This window comes from Heterocephalus glaber, unplaced genomic scaffold (genome assembly GCF_053883595.1).
Source record: "Heterocephalus glaber isolate CG9 unplaced genomic scaffold, H.glaber_assembly_v1.0 deba00000122, whole genome shotgun sequence".
NCBI lineage: Eukaryota > Metazoa > Chordata > Mammalia > Rodentia > Bathyergidae > Heterocephalus > Heterocephalus glaber.
In genome coordinates this window covers 27,696,358-27,712,533 of record NW_028258138.1, presented here as the reverse complement: position 1 = coordinate 27,712,533, position 16,176 = coordinate 27,696,358, and the positions used below count along the sequence as shown (strand labels likewise).

At 34.0% G+C, this 16,176-nt stretch overlaps 2 protein-coding genes across 7 annotated transcripts in view; both read right to left on the bottom strand.

Moving 5' to 3' along the window:
- Nucleotides 1–3,260, bottom strand: part of Nrip1 (nuclear receptor interacting protein 1) — a 30,980-nt gene extending 27,720 nt beyond the window's left edge. For both annotated transcript variants that reach the window (XM_021256115.2, XM_021256117.2), the window contains exon 1: nt 3,191–3,260. The gene's annotated coding sequence lies outside the window, so the exon portion shown is untranslated. The remainder of the gene's footprint in view (nt 1–3,190) is intronic.
- Nucleotides 1–16,176, bottom strand: part of LOC110348635 (uncharacterized) — a 161,865-nt gene that overhangs the window by 109,672 nt on the left and 36,017 nt on the right. For 2 of the 5 annotated variants that reach the window (XM_087213819.1, XM_087213828.1), the window contains one exon: nt 9,907–15,818. The exons of the other annotated variants lie outside the window; for them this stretch is intronic. The gene's annotated coding sequence lies outside the window, so the exon portion shown is untranslated. Of the gene's footprint in view, nt 1–9,906; nt 15,819–16,176 lie in introns of those variants that run through there. 5 annotated transcript variants of the gene reach the window in all.

The window sequence follows — 16,176 nt, the reverse complement described above, 5'->3', positions numbered from 1 at the left end:
TCAATTATTCCAATTTCATATAGATTAAATGGTGGTGCTATAAATACTAACATTTGATCCAAATAAAAGTAAATTTAGTTCACACTCATGTAGACATACACATAAATAGTACATAAAAGGAGAAATTAGATAAGTAGAAATCCCAACATAAACCTGAAAGATCTGCATTTTGTCTGGAGACTGTCACCACCAGTATTACCACGGCAGCTTGATTAATTACCTAAGTCTGTGTGTGTGTGTGTGTGTGTGTGTGTGTGTGTGTGTGTGTTGTTTTTTTCTTTTTTAATATAAGATGGGAAACAAGCCCCACTGCAGATAATACCTGGGAGGATTAGGGCCTGGATTGTATAACGAGGTTTCTTAAATTATTCAAAGCCTAAGAATTGTATCTATAGGCTTGTGAGAATCGGTGATGTAAACAGCTTCTCTCAAATGACCAAATAATTATTTGAATCCTTCAAATATTAAAAAATACTTCAGATTTGTCAAAACTCTTAAAAAGTTTCAAAGCTACAACTGACTTTAAAGTATAACTATTTCATAAATTACAGTGTTCTGGGAAGTTGATAGAGATTTAATTTTGTAGTAATTTTAATAATCTATAAATGTGATTGAAAGATAATTTTTATACATGTAAACCTAAACCAATGCCTATTCCATATCTTAAGAAATTCCATCAAATAAAACTAAGAAACTCATTAACGATTATAGAGAGGTTATTTTTAAAGTAACTTTATCTGACCACTACTATTAAGATAACTGGTTTAGCTGTGGGTGTATGTTATGTGAGTTTGTTTTATTATACTGGCTTCCTATTTGGACCCTCTCCAAAACATTCTCCAAATTGTGGCCAATGCTCTTTGTAACAGGTAAATCTCTTGGCTAAAAACTCATAATGGTTTCCTATTTCACTCAGAATGAGTCTGAATTCTTCTCTAACCTAAGGTTAGAAGACACAGTATATTATTAGCTGGCCCAGTGAATCTAACCAACCTTATCTTATATCATTCAGTCCATTGCTGATTATACTTCTACACAAGCAATATCCAACAGAATTGGAATGAGAGGCACAAATGTAATTTTAAATTTTCCAATGCAACTTTTAAAAAGTTAAAAACGGTAAAATTAAATTATATTTTATTTAACCTAATTCACACAAAATATGGTATCATTATAAACTAATTTCATCAACCACAAGATATTTTGGATTCCTTTTGTTGTATGTTGGCATGTATTTTAGACTGACAGCATAAATCCATTGTGAAAAGCCACATATGGTAATTATTTTTATACTGTTTAGAGTGGGCATATTTGAGATATTAACTTATTGCTGAATCATGCATGTCTAATCATGTTCCTGGTTTGCATTAGAGCACTTATAATTATGGAAAAGAATTGGTAGCACAATTTACATGCAGGGAAAAGATGCACAATTATATAAATTATTACATAAACCAAATAAACATGCTTATGGGGTATAACAAAATCTTATTTTCAAGAAGGTCATTTTTATCAAGATCAAAAGGACAGTTATTTCATTTAAAATTTTAAGTGTTATCTAATGAAAAAGTAAAACATTACTTAAACTCAAATAAAATTACAATATATGTCTAACATTCCTACTTTTCAGAGAAGAGTACTATATTAATTGGAGTTCCATTTGGCATTCACTCTTGTAAAGTAAGATCACTCTGTCTTCTAACAATCTCAAAAAAAATTAAAATTGATAAGAAATTCTACAATTAAAGGGTGAAGGCAAAGTCTGGAAACTAGAAGTGAGATCTGAAGAAAGTTCAAAAGTTTACCTGTACTTTAAACACATCATGGGGCTGGGGATTTAGCTCAGTGGCACCACACCTGCCTTGCAAGTGCAAGGTCCTGAGTTCAATCCCCCGGTACCGCCCCCCCAAAAAAACCACATGAAACTTTATCCTTTCTGTTCTGGGCTCCCATTTACCAAATTATTTACTAAAATTCGAAAGTAAGGCTCATTATTAATTTAGAAAATTTACACTTTCATGTGGAAAAGCAGACACTGGAAGTTATGTATAGTTTTGATATATATTTTCATAAAGTCAATAACTGATCAAGACAAAGTATACACTTTGGAAGGGAAAATCATACTAACTGACTGATCATTTTTTAGGTTACATTTTTTTGTTGTTTTGTTTTTTGAGACAAGGTCTTGATATGTAGTTCAGCCTGGTCTTGAACTCACTGTGTAGCTCAAGCTGGCCTCAAACTGGCAGTAACCACCCACCTTAGCCTCCTGAGTGCAGGGATTACAGACATGCTATAATATGGTTAAAATATGAGAATAAACCAAAAGGTAAAAAAAGAGGATTAAGAGTTTGAACACAGCTTCACCACGCTATAAATAAAAGATGAAGACTGGATCAGTAATTTTGCAATACCAAAAAAGCCTTATTATATCACATTATTGTGACCTATTCAAGTCCTTTAGTATTAATATAGTAAGAAAAGCACATCAGTAGAGGGCATCGCTATCTTGCACATAGACACATGAATCCACAAAAAATAATCATCATCTTATATATAATGTTCCAAGTATTATACATGGGTTTCTCATTTAGTTCTCATAATAACCTAAAGACTATTTTGTAGAAGGGACAACCGCCATTTAGAGAGGTAAACTTGCCTGTAAACCTTGTCCAATTTTAGGCAGGTCTGGAGATTTCTTTTTCACTAATAAAGTACAGGTAATAAAGTAATAAAGTAAAGGTATGCTAGAAACAGTTTAACTGCCATCCCTGACTTGTAAGCTAATAAACAACTATGACCCTGAATCAAGCTAAGTACACAAATCACGTCTCCATTCTCCACTAGTTTCCCCACTACCTCTACTATATTTGGTAAACCTGATACTCTAACAGTATCCCTAGCTGCTTATTGATCTATCCCCTATGGAAAAAACCTAGTTCCTAATCTTAGCCCAGGAGGATGAAGGCCTGTTCCATTCATGGTTGTGGTGTATCTAGTTTTGTCAGCCCTTTGTACTAGGCACTTTTGGGATAGATTTTCTTGGATATCCATCTGATATGACCTGCAAACCCCATGCTATTCATGGAGTCTAACCTCTCTGTAAGCAATCTAGATAGGAACATTTCTTGATTTTACTAATTCAGCATTTAGTTATCCTGCTAGTCCCCCCACCCAGGTACTCACTCACAATGCATGAGTATCAGTTGACTGCTTCCTTTCTCAGCCAAGTCGTAACCATGCTAATGAAGAAAAAAATTCTGCAAGATATTAAATATCAACAAATGTATTTATCGTTATATTATTCATAAATTTATTGTAGATACAATACTTCTATATAAAATTTTCTTTTTAACTTTTGTATTTTTTTTGGTGATAGCCAATATTTTGTCATTCATTCATGACACAAAATACTGGGTCCACCTTGGTCAGAAACAATCCACTACAGACAGTGTGGTATGTAAGTGTGTATTACCAGTACATGCACACACATAACCCCTCAGTATATACAATGTCATTTGCTTTGATTTATAGTCTATGTGGTTATAATTTATATACAGGTATATTTAATGCATATATTATATATATGTGGTTATAAATTATATGCAGGTGTCTACAGGTATAATATTTGGATAATATTAATATAACTTACCACTTTAGAAGCATAAAATTAAAGACAGTTAAAGGGAAGGGGCAATAACTTTTTTTTAAAAAGGTAGGTGATTTCTGTTTTAGCCCTGGCTCAAGTACTTAGTTTTATAAAAGGGGCCAAGTAGCAACTTGTCAAAAGACACATATTTTCATCACTTAAAATAAACTATACTCATTTCTTCTACTGCTCAAAGAACTCTACTCCAAGTCTAGGAGATGCTGGATACAAAGAAAATAAATTTTCCTTTTAAATGGATGTAGAGAAGTGTCATCTATGTGAAGTTGTTCTCATGACTTGCATTTCCTGGCTTAAATTCGTAGTTATAACAGTACGTCAAACATGTGTATTCTCCATGACTTAATATACCCAGATCTCTCAAACTAAATACAACCATACAATTTTCTTGGCTGTTTTTAAAAAATGTGTTGATACTGGCTAATAAGCATAATTTACCTTAATTCACAAAAATGAAACAATAAATTTCACACCTTAAAAAAATTCAACATTCCAGTAGGTCAGCAGATAAGCAAAAAGAATGAAGGCAATGTGGAGGAACTTAAGCACAGTTCTGAAGAACAACATAAGGCTCAGCCAGTTACTTCAACTACTCTGGAAAATAAATCTCTAAACAGAGTGTCTAGATTGGTTTGCAAACTGTATTTCTATTCCTTCAATACATAAAATACTTGCAGAAGACAGCATATGCTAAAAATTCACTCCTATGGGCATAGAACAAACTAAAGCTAAAGAAAAGGGAGAAGAAAGTGTCTGGAGGGTATAAACATTCTGTATTCATTTATACAAATATTTACTGAGCAGCTAATATGTGCCAGGTAAAGTTTTAAGCATTGTAGACTCTTTGGTAAAATAAAATACAGTCCTTGTCTGTTAAAAATAATTTTCTACTCCACCAAGGTAGAGGAGGAGGAGGAAGAGAAAACACAAACAATCTTTCTTTCCTATTTGGCAATCTACCCTTCCAACCTTTACACTCTCTCTCTCTCTCTCTCTCTCTCTCTATATATATATATATATATACACACACACAAACATAAACAATCTTTTTCTCCTATTTGGCAATCGACCCTTCCAACCTTTACTTTTTCTGTCTTTCTTTCTCTCTCTCTCTCTCTCTATATATATATTTCTCTCTCTCTCTCTCTATATATATATATATGGAAATATATATGTGATATATATATATCACAAATAAACATACACATATATGTATAAACTATTTCTTTTGAGAGGGTTAAAGATACCTAAATTCTAAAGTAACTACAATATTAGCAACTAAAGATAAAACTAGGAAGAGATTAAGAACATTTTTTATTCTGGAAAAGTAAAATAACCTAATGACTGGTTATATTTTCCCTTTATGTTTCTGATACATTTTTTCAATAAGAGGAAATCTACAAAACAAAGTGTATAAAAACATAGGACTAATGAGCTTCATGGCTACATTCAGCTTGAAAACATCTTATTTCCTTTATAAATAACATAACCTGAAATAGTTAATTTTAGTCACTGTTAATGTCAGTGTTATTAACACATGCTTAAATGCTTCTTCATGCACCCATTTTCTATAAACGTATCAAAGAGCAAGGATAAATGTCCGTAGAATACACAAACGGAATGGCTTTATGTTATAATTAATATGTAGAAAACAATCAGACATACATTTAAATGGAAGTAAAATATATTCTAACAAATGTAAAGCTATATGTTAATTTCATGAATATAAAAGTAAATAAGAGAAAATAACTTTTGTTCCATCAATGTATTAGCATGAGCTATTTTGCTTTCTCTCTTAAATCAAGTGCTGAGTTATCAAAAGATCAGGTTGGGGACAGAGGAGGCAAAGGGCATCTGTAGTTCACATGTGGCAAGAGGCTTGGACATGAAAAATTTCTTCTCTCCCCCTCACAGTACAGATTTATACACAACCTACAAAGTGCTGTTACAACCACATCTCAAAAATGCCTAAAAACCTCAAAGGATCCAATTCCGATGAGATAATTTTAATAATTTTGTAAAATGCTAAAATATTTACTCAATTTAAAATAGGCAATCCTAAATTGTGCATTACAAGTTGATCTGAAAAAGTCACAGAAATTTTTTTAAAAAGGAATGTAATTTCTTTTATCACAATGGAATCAAACAGTACAATGTTTACACAAATCAAACTGGCAAATGAATAAAATCAATAATATATTTCTTAATTTTTAATATAGTTCAAGGTGGTATAGTACCACCTCTTAAAATCTCTTTCCTATCCTTTCCACTACATCAGACCTTTAATATGATGTACTGAAAAATAATGTAAAATAATTTTCTAAACTATGCCCACAACCACCTCTATGATTTCTCCCATTTTGTAGTTAAAAATCTTAACAGTAATAGCTTGAATTTCATCCTGCCTGACACACTTCAAGCAGAAAGCAGATTACCGCCTCAGAACACTTTATAGGGTTTCGTTATCAATCAGGTTATGTACCCAGTAATGCTTTCAAAAAAATTATCTTATTCAAATGAACTCCTGGGCTGAAGTAAACAAAGCTGTAGTCTACTGCTCTCACATACTTTTCATTCATTTATTTCCTTTTTCTCTACTTAGGCTTATAGCACGTGCCATAGTAAGAGTGCATGTTAAATATTCCTAGAGTGTCACAATATGTAATACAATAAAATAGATTACAGCCCTACCTTTCTTTCACAGCAGTAGTGCCAAGCACAGGTACACCGGAGCAATCAATTTGTTCTGCAGACAGTAAGGCTTTCATAGAATACTAATGCAAAATCTCTTTTCTTTCTCCTCTCCCTTGACTCCCCAATGCCCGGGTCCCGACCAATACAAGGAGGAGGGCGTAAGTCTTCTGCTGAGATAACCACAACTACTAATCAAGTATACGTGAACAAGGGCACAGGATTAAACCTCCACCAGGCTTGAGTCCGAGTTTGAGAGCAGCTAAACACATGCACAGCATGGTGAAAATAAAACACACACACACACGTCATGAAAATACAGATGTGTCTACCTCGGTGAACTAATTCATCATTTTTTCACTTGACATGTTTTATTTCGGGGGCATAAAATTACCTCCTGTTGAACCAAGGGCTTAGACCCAATAGTTCCCCCAAAACAACTGTTTTCCTAGAGATGAGAATTGTGGTCAGTATACTCTGCATTAAACTGCTCACTATTTTTAAAACAAGGCATTTTTATAAATTGCACTATTCGGTACAATTCTTCTGGACTTACACTTTCAAGTACTAATACAGGGTTAATACACTCAGCATAGATTCTTATGATTTTACACTTAAAATGTATTATAATAGCTCAAGTCTACTTCAAGAAAAGCATGTGCATTACTAATAATGAAAAGATATCCAAAGACGTCCATTCACTTTGAAGTTTTTGCATTGGGTATAACCTCATACTATTTAAAAAATATCTTCAGGTCTGAAAAATTATTTAAAAGGTATCTTTAACATTTTATAATTACAGTATTGGTAGCACAGTGGCATATTTGACCTCATAAACTGAAAGTTTTAAGGTTCCTTTCAATTAAGCATTTTCATTTGGTCTATTTTTCTTTTATTCAAAGCACAAAAATGTATGTCAATTACTGGGTGGGGTGATGACAGAAGTTGTTACATATTTTTTAACCACACACATTACTTCATTTTAATTTGCTGGTTGAAATGTTCAAATAACTCTTGAAAAGTAATGATAGTCAAACAGCTACAAACTAAGCAATAAGAACAAAATACTCTAAATATCTGAAAAAAACTTATTAGGAAGCTTCCCAAACCAATGCTATTTTCATGTAAACAATTGCTTTACCACTGTTAAGATAAATCTGTCTTACTGTGCACTCTTCTTTCTTCTTAAAAAAGTAGGAAAAATTATGAAATAGTAGGGAATTTAATGAAGTATTGCAATAATGTTTAATCGATACTGATGTATTTGTCCTTGACACACTGACCATGTCATCAGACTGCTGTCATGTGATATCATGTCATTTCTCCACCTGGCTCATGACCTTGTCCTCTAAATGACCTAAAGCTTCCCTCAAGTAGCAGGAGGCCCCTCCCCGCTGTCTCAGCAAGGTCGAATGGGTCAGCGTGTCCTCATCTATAATCCACCACCATTTGTCAGCAGGGAGGCTGGAGGAGGCCAGCTTGCTACAAGGGGAGAATGCCCAATTAGGCAGCTGTCACACAAAGCATAGGCTGCAAAATTATCCCCTGTCAAAAGAAAGAGCAGCTGCGGGTGCCAATTACAGCAACCTTTCAACCCTTTAGGTACTGGAAACTACACAGAAGTAAATGAAGAACAATTAGTGATAACAAATCGATGAATTAGGATAGTAAATTAGAAATTACTAGCAGGTGAGCTTAGGTCACACATGACATTTAGGGCATATGAGACTCCAGGCAAGAGCAAGAGCAAGATACGCTGAATCATATTGTTGCCTCTCATATACATATACTTTCCAACATTTTCTTTTTACAAACCTGAAATCGTTTAAAATAATGTACCTAAATATATGTATGCATCCTTTTTCTTTTTGTGAACCCAAAGAAACCATTCCTTGAAGAAGGAAAATCTCTCCAAAAAACAAGCCTAGTAAATTCTAAGTTATTGTTATACAATCTGTCATGTTATACCTTTAATCTTAAATTTTTAAAGTATGGCTCACAAAATCCGGTATATCAATTCAAATAATCTCACTCAAAATACTGTACATCTTTAGAAAGTAGTGCCCTGATTGTACTTCAATCATATTTACAGAAAAACATCCACTGAGAAAGTAACCATATTTGAATTCTAAGGAAATTGTTCTGCTAATGTTGAAGTAAAATTTCTCTCTAGGATGTGATTTTATGGACAAAGGAATTATACAATGTACAAAATGTACAAAGAAACTATAAAACTACTCTTTAAGATTATCTGGATGCAGAGGTGGTATGCATTATGTCTCAAGTATAGAAAGTCAATTCACTTGGACTTACCCAACTAATGTATTTAGTAGTTAGCATCAGTAGGCAACAAAAGAGGAACAACAGGGAGAAAGAGCCATCACATTGGACAGTGACTCCACTATGGCTACTGAGTGTTTATAGCCATGGCTTCAACATACCTTAAAAAGTCATGTCTATTCAGAAGCAACTGTCTTGAAGTCTATTTTTAAATATGATTATTTTTTCCCTTAGCAAAAAGTTTCTCTTCCTATGCCAATTCCTTCAAATTTAAGCAACCTGCATGATAATGCACAGCAATTTCTAAAGAAGCAGGGCTAAACTGCTAAACTAGACAACTAAAGCCAAATGAGTAAGAGTGAAGAAGAAAAAGCAAGGCAATAAAGAAGCATTTTACTCACCCCCTCTGAATACATTATAAATAAATCAAAGTGGCCATAGGGAAGAGTGTACCTATAATTCCTAGTTCCTAAGTCAAGCCATTTAAAAAACTTTCCAGGAGATAAATGTCAAAAGAAAACTCCTCCATTAAAAGTTTATCTAAGAATTTAATTTATAAATTGTTTCACCTTGTAAAATTGGGCATTCATAAAACTTTTTTAAGTTGTAACTCTAAATTCAGCCAAAAAATTCAAAGGAATGGCAAGTAGACAGGAATGAAGGAGTTAATGCCTTTAGAATTCAGTTTCCATCATACATGGGTGACTATCTCTTTAAATAATTTAAATCCTCTCCATCAACTACAAAGCTGTTTTGAAGCCATTTAGCTTTGTTCTTTACATGTGTTCTAATTAAGAAATGACCTTGTCATCACACACACCAGAAATCCGGGATTATTTCCTACAGCAAAAATTCACAAAGCCGCCAAAAAAGAAAAAGAGGGCTGAGGAAAAAAAGACTTCTTCCTCAGTTCTTCACTAAAGGAAGTTGTTGGTTGGCTGAATGCTGAAGCAGTTTCACCGCATAATTTTTTTGTTGCTGTTGAATGTCACAGGGCAGGTTAATGTGACCTTCAGCTGCATCAGCAGCACAGCAAGGGTCAAGATGCCTGCAGGCGCCCTTGTACAGGATTTGCAAGACAAAAACCTTCAAACTGGCTGAAGGACATCTTAAATCTCTTCAAAGGTTTTTGGAACTAATCTGGGCTGCTCTTAGCAGGATCTGTGCCAGTGTGAGAAGCAAAATTAAAAACAAGGTCTTTGACAGGATGTTGTCTCCTCTTAACCCTTCTTAAGCAGAATAGAACAAATCACAAGCATTCAGGAGAGATGGTTTACCTGGAAGCATTCTTTCATAACAAATTATGTAAGCAAGCAATCACAAAGGATGAAGCGGCTATTAGTCCTCAAAAGTAAACAATCATTTCATTGTGGGTATTAAAGAATTCTTGCTGAATTTTTCTTGACCATATTTGCCATGTAATGAATATAAAACTTAAAGCTCTATTTGTATCTTTCAGATGTGTAACACAGTGACAGGTTAAAACTAAGTAAATATTTCCATCAACATTAATTTCTGTAAAATTTCCATCTTTTTAAAAAATGAGTTTTTAGCCAGCTAAATCTGAAACTTTATGCATATTGCATATAGCTTATTAAAATTATGAATACCACGATATCATATGATTATTAAATTTCTTATTCCCAATGTAATGGTACATTGTTAAGAGGGCAAAAAAAAAATCGGAACATTTAAAGTGGACACCATAAAACATGGTGATGCAGTCTGTCTTGTTATGACATTTTGTTACTGTGGTCCCATTTCCACTGCAAAAGCCAAAAGAGAAAGTACTAACACCAGTAATAGATTATTATGGTTTGTGTATCCCCCTACAAATGCAAGTGTTAGAAAGTTAAGCCCCCAATTCATATGTTAATGATATTTGCAGGTGGGGCCTTTGGGAGGTGATTAGGATTAAATGTGATCTAAGGACTGAGACACCCAGACAGCACAAATAGCTTCATAAAAGGAAAAAGAGCACCTGGACCATCACCACGTGATGCCCTCTGCCACGTTATGATGCGCCAGATTTGAGAAGAGTAAGACATAAGTGCCAGGCTCTTGGACTTAGTCTCTAAAACCGTGAGTAAATAAATATATTTTCTTCATAAATTACTCAGTCTCAGGGATTTTTGCTGGTTTCCTCCTCTTCTTCCTTCTCCGTCTCCTTCTCCTTCTCCGTCTCCTTCTCCTTCTCCTTCTCCCTCTCCTTCTCCTTCTCCTTCTTTCTCCTTCTCCTTCTCCTTCTCCTTCTTCTTTTCTTTTGGCTGCGGATTAAATCCGAGACCCTCCCATATTTCATTATAACACCAGAAAACAGACCAAATCAAGGATGTTTGATTCTTTTCTGGAAATGCCCTCAAATATTAATTTAGCAAGCAAGTTTTTAAACAATTACTCTAAAACAAGAAAAGAAACAGTCCTAGTTCTGATAGTTTAGTGGAATGAACACCTGTAATACATACAATGCAATACCCTAAAATCAATGTGCTTTCAATCTATATATATACAGTATTAGTTCATCATCGACAGATGTAAGGTATATCAGGATTTGGTCTAAGGGTCCAGAATGCTACAAATTAGTTTCTTCTTTAAAAAACAGAATTCCAGATTACACTGAATAATAAGTATACTTTCATTCACTTGGATTCTTTTGGACACACTTTCCAATTGTAACAAGAAAAGGATAGAATAATACCATAAATATATATGAGAGAGCACAATACATGTGTTCTCACGGTGCAAAAGGACAAGGAGTATGAATTGTGCTAACTGCTATGACTGAAATATGTAAAAAGTGCTCTACAAATACAGAATAAGCTATAACTAGGTTTTTAGTTCATATTGTACACGCAGGTAGTGGTGAATGATGGTTAAAGAAATAGCACCGGAAGGAAGGGAAGAGATGAGTGTGTTATAGGAAGGGTATCTAATTAAGAGATTAGGCTGGAACCACCAGTGGGAGCAAGAGCTTTGAGTCAAGGCCATGGCAAGGAGCTGGCCTTTATCTGGTGGGCCGCTGCAGAAGGCAATAATACAATTAAATGCCTATTAAAAAACAAAAACAAAAGCTCCGGAATTGAAGCATTGGAGAGAAGAAAATATCGTAGAACAGTACAGAGAAGAAATCATAATGAAAATAAGGCAGAGGCAAAAAAAGGTGAAGACAGCTCTGAAAATAATAAAGGCGGGTTTGAATATTTAGAAAGCAATCTGTATAACATAAATAGTACTATAAAATAGGGTGTTAATAACAAAAGATGAAAACTATTAAAACAATTACTGTAAGGACCCGTTCAAAGTTTCAAGAAAAAGAGTAATTCCTGTGAAGGCACTTAACAGAATCAGAAACTGTTTGAAATCTGAATTTTGTACATTTCAAATACCAATCGTCACTAAGTACAGAGGGGTGTACTTATTAAAACAATACCATGTACCTTTTCTGAACAGTGTGAGGGAATATTTCTTATGACTGAGAGAGATGTTTGGCCAAAATTATAACATGGTTGCTAGAGCTAAGAGTTTATCCAACATTAATGAGAAAAAAATGTACTCAACAAACATTTACTGAGAGTCTACTATGTTCAGGACACAGACTTAACAGATTAAAAACTCCCAGCCTTCTGCGAGCTCTGTGCTTCTACACTATCACTCATCATGAAACCAAGTACCCAAATTCAAGCTCACACCGTGACATCATCATCCAATAAAGATTATGAGTAAAATCGGCTGTCAGTAAATCAAGAGTCTTAATAACAGCCATCTTGGTATTTCCATCCAGCTGAATGCACAATGCATTCCCGGAAATCTCAGGGAAGACCCAGTACCTAAGTAATTTGAAGAGTCGTTAAATACTCTAGAGACTGACTGTCCTGCTAAGACCTGAGAAAGAATTTAACAGAGCATCAGCCAAGGTAAGAGACTAGGGAGTGAAAAAGAACAGAAGTCACTAGGGCCAAATAAATATCTGCCAAAGAGCAGACTGTACTCTCAGGGATCAGGTTAAAGCAAGTGGAGGGAAAGGTCACAGAAAGGAGAGAAGGAAAAACTTGAAGGGAAGCCTATCTATCACTCCCCCCCTCCAAAGGCATCAAATTCATTATATTAAATCATTAAGAAAATGATCAAACATCTAAAACCTCTGGATAAAGAGAATCTTCACAGGAGAAGTAGTTGACGGTGTACAAGTTATAAAAAGGGTGATCACTTAAAAGTCAGGGTTACTGACAGGGCACAACTAGGAATGACCTTAGGAGTATCCATAAATAAAATGACTTCTCCTTGAGTAAACATCTCTGTCTCATGACTGCCAAACCAACCTAGTAGTAAGTTCCAGCATATTCTATGTCTAGACATTAATAGAAGAGCGGGTAATATAAGCCTTGAAGATGTTTTAAAAAAAACTAATCTATAAACACAAAACCTAGGTCACATTTTTAAAATAAAACACAGAATATTCTGTGGGCAAGTGGAAAAATGAATTCCTATCAGGCAGCAGTTCTCAAAATGTGGTCCCTATGGCTCACTGAGGAGGCACAGGTCAAGACTATGTTCATAATACTAAAATGTTATTTTTTTTAGTGTCTTCTTTTGTGCTGAGTGTATAGTGCAGTTGTTTAGAGGCTACATATGTGTAATTGCTCTGATGGCTAATTAAATGCATTCTTGTACATTCTTGTGTTTTAAATTTTTTGTGTTTAAGTTGCTAATACGGTAAACATCAGATAATATGATTCTCACAAACAAAAATGTTCTTGGGTCTGCAATAATTAATATAAAGAGTACTAATGCTGGTCTACTGAAGTAAAAGACAAGAAAGCTATCTTCAAGAAGAATATGTATTTTTGAATTTCAAGAATTTCCAGGGCTGGGGATTTAGCTCAGTGGTTCTGCCGCCTGCCTCGCAAGTACAAGGTCCCAAGTACGATCCCCAGTACCAAAACAAAAGAATTTCCACTATTAACTATGCCAGATACAGAAAGTTCTCTAGGCAGAAATTTCCCAAGACCCAGATAGGGAAAGAAAAGAATGATATTTTCAAAAATATTAGTAAACTAAGGAATTTCAACTTTGCAGTTACTATTATTCTATATTTACCATACAAGACGTAACAAACACAAAAATGGTTAAGAGCTACAAAGATAACTAAATGATAACCCAGTCTTTATTGAGTTCGGAATCTTGTCAGAAAAAATTATAATCAATAACAAAGTGAAATACTACTTACAAAAAACAAGAGACAAGGCAGAGAATTTTTTTTTTTTTTGGTGGGGAGGGTTCTCGGTAATGAACCCAGGGCCTTGCACATGGCAGGCAAACAAGCACTCTACCCCTGAGGTACCCTTATAGCCTTGATAAATATTATTTTGAGACAGGGTCTCACTAAGTTGCTCTGATGGCCTCAGACTAGCAGGAATTTGCTTTTAATGGAGGCACCCTACAGAGGTGGCATGTGAGTTAACCCTAAGGACAAAAGCTTTGCCATCTGGGAAAGAAACTGTAGCAACCATTAGTGTATGAGAGGATCTCCATCTCAAAAAATGAAGCACAGCAACACACAGTCTGTTCTAAAAAGTTTAAATAATCTCTTCAAAGATTAAAACTTGTAGTAATTAGAATTTTTTATAGAATGTGACATGATAATTTGATACCCACTGAATTTAATGATGAAATATTTGGACTTATAGCCTGTATACCTTTTGCTTAATTAACAACATGTCATAGAAGCTCTTTAAAAGAATACTTAAAATGAGCTACTAAGGAAATGAAAACACAAACAAAAAATGATCCTTCACTACAGGTTATTGAGAAATACTAACTTAGGAGACAGTCTTCTATATGGCAGGGAGAGTAGAGAGAGAGCTGGTCATTATCAGGAAATAGGTCCAAGCTAGAAGCTAGCACAGCCTGTACTTTGAACAGCCTTTCTAAAAGTAAATGCAAAAAGAAAATCAGTGGGGTCTGAAAATTACTAGTATATTTCTAATGCGGAAAAGGAAATCTTCGTTATCTAAATAAAATGCGTAATAAGCTCTGCTGTTAGAAACACCAATTTCAGATGTGCAAACCACAGACTAACATGGATGAAGGGCAAATGTGCAGAGAATCAAGGCGAGTTATCAGGTTTACTATAGATGATTCAAGTAAAAAAGACCAAGGTCTGTATTTAAATTAAATTGATTAATGGTCGATTATCTAATTTTACCCAAAATATTCACTACTTTTATGTCATCAGTTTACATCAAAATTAGCTAATATTACATACTAAAACGAGTAGAGTGCAGCAGGAAATATATGGAGTCCTATAACACAATAAAGTGTAAAATTTAGTTTTTTAGGTATGATACAGGATAACTGTATTTCTTTCATATTGAGAGCTAACAAGTGAGAAAGGAAAATCTGATCTAAGACATGAAAACCTTTCATAAACACTTCATGTTTTATATGGTTCACAATATTCAATAATGAAATTCTTTTTTATCTCTTTGAGATCTCATTCAATAGGACACTACTATTCTTAAAAATGTAACATGAGGGTTTTTGGAGATTGGTTATATAAAACTACAGTAAAACCTCATGAAATATATTAATTCAAAGTTTTCAACTTGTTAAATACTGGTATACCAGATTCTCCTTTAGGAATGCAGTCCACTGATTATTGGAAAGTTTATTGAAAAGACACATAATTTGACCCAACATCTCTCAACTGAGCTTATTTGACCATAGGCATCTCATTCAAAATGAAGAACTACTTAACAAAATACGTTATAGGAAACATACTTTACATATTCACCTTTAAAATCTTGAAGTTTAAAAATATGAAAATAATATACAAAGGACACAAGTAAAAATTTGTTTTTACATGTTGTTGAAGCTATTCACTATTCACTATTCTAAATCTTTTTTATCTAGAAGGAAGATCTACATTTCATCATTTTCTAAGACTTCATAGTTGATGGCTACCCATGCTTCATTTAACCAACTATCAATTAAATGATTGTTGCCTATCATTCTGGTAAATACTTGGTAAAACAACAGTGTTGACAAAGTAACAGCAACAAATTAATTATGTCATAGAGGCTGCAGAAATACCCCAGTTCATGAGCTTAATTTGTTCCATGATTTTGGAAACAATGGCCACATTTGCGTTTGCAGTCCTGTTTGTCACCTGATGCAAAATCTGCAAATAAAAACAAAATTTTGCCAAATGCTTTTTGTTTGCAAACAAAAGCATTTGAGAAGCCCAGTACCACTGTACACATCATTATGTTTATTTTAATAAAGTTGAAAGTGAGAAAAAGTTTCAATATCAACTTTGTTTCATCAAATAAACAGATTTCATACTACGAGCCAGTCATTAAAGCATAATTATACCTGGAACAATTTTTAGTATATATAAATAAAAACCTAGTTGATTTAAATTCCAATTTAGTGAAAAAATATATGAAAATGTGAAAAAATGACTAGGAACCAAGCAAGTATATACAGTCTTTTAAAATATGTTTTAAAGATTTTCTTGGTGAAATTACAAGAGAATG